The sequence below is a fragment of the Populus euphratica genome, unplaced genomic scaffold (assembly GCF_000495115.2).
Source record: "Populus euphratica unplaced genomic scaffold, PopEup_1.0 scaffold260.1, whole genome shotgun sequence".
NCBI classification, from domain to species: domain Eukaryota; kingdom Viridiplantae; phylum Streptophyta; class Magnoliopsida; order Malpighiales; family Salicaceae; genus Populus; species Populus euphratica.
Genome location: NW_011500142.1, coordinates 229,417 through 230,757, shown reverse-complemented (window position 1 = coordinate 230,757; position 1,341 = coordinate 229,417).

The window sequence follows — 1,341 nt, the reverse complement described above, 5'->3', positions numbered from 1 at the left end:
TTCTTTTTTGTGGCCAAACTTTGAATTTGAAAACGACAAATTTCGGTCTTTCCATACCCATGAAAGTTGTTGGGCTATTTATTATCTTTCTAGCGGTCTTTCCATACCCATGAAAGTTGTAGGGCTATTTATTATCTTTCTAGTAATATAAATTGATCTAAAATCCAAGATCTATAGCTCTAGATATGATCCAATGACTAAACAGTGTTCGAATTTGAATTGAATCAGCATCTCCTTCGTAAGCTTAGCCTTTTCTTTGTCCTTTCACTTTCAATAGTTAATCACAACAATCAATCCTTTGAATTGTGAGAATACCTGCATTTAAAATGAGCATTTACCATAAATTAAAGGTATCTTATATTATCATACTTATTATTATAAAACATGCTTTAGTTAAGGAGTTATTGATACTACAAATGAAAATGATGATATAAAACCTTGATAAAAATACACTTTTAAATACTAATCACCAGCTATGTCCCCTCCCCTGTTTTTGCCTATAAAAACAGGGGAGGCAACTGAAAGAAGAAGGAGGAAGAAAAGAAAAAAAGAGAGAGAAAGAGGGAGAGAGAGACGATCAAAATCATGAAAAAGGAAAGGAGACCAAAAGGAAGAAGAGGAGAGAGAGGGATAGAACAGAAGAAAAAAAAACTAAAACATAAAGAAGAAGAATAAAAGAAAAAAATAAAAAACAGAGAGAGATAGGGAAACTAGAGGAAGAACCGGTGAAAAAACAGTCATCGTCAGCATTGTCTCTGCCATCTCCAGCCACCGTAGACGACAACAACCGCAGCCCTTCATGCCAGGTACGTCTTTTCCTTTCTCTGTTTTATCTTCTCATTTCTTGTCATTGGTATGTAGAACGTAATTCATATTCTGCGGCCAATGAATAATTAGTTGGTTACTATGTTGTGCACAATAACTGGCCAATTATCATTTTAATAGGCTAGCCTTGGCTCAGTTTTCATTTTCGGTCGGTTTTGGCCCATTTTGTTTTGTGCAGGAGCCAGCTCGTTCCATTTTGTTTTGGGCCGGTGTCGGCCCGTTCCATTTTCATTTTGGGCCGGTGCTGGGCCATCATTTTTTATGCTGGGCTGTGTTGACCAATTCCAAATAAATACACCGTAAAAATACAAACCCGGTATTAAAATATCCGATTTTCATTAAAACTTTCAAAAAATAAAAAAATAGAAAAAAAATAAACAATATTTTTGTGCATATGACCAAGAGTCTTAAAGCTAAAAAACAATCATATTGTATTTTTCATACACAAAAAAACATTTTAGCATGCATTTTGGCTTTAATAACCGGTTTATTAAAGTCAAGAGAACATTGGCCAAA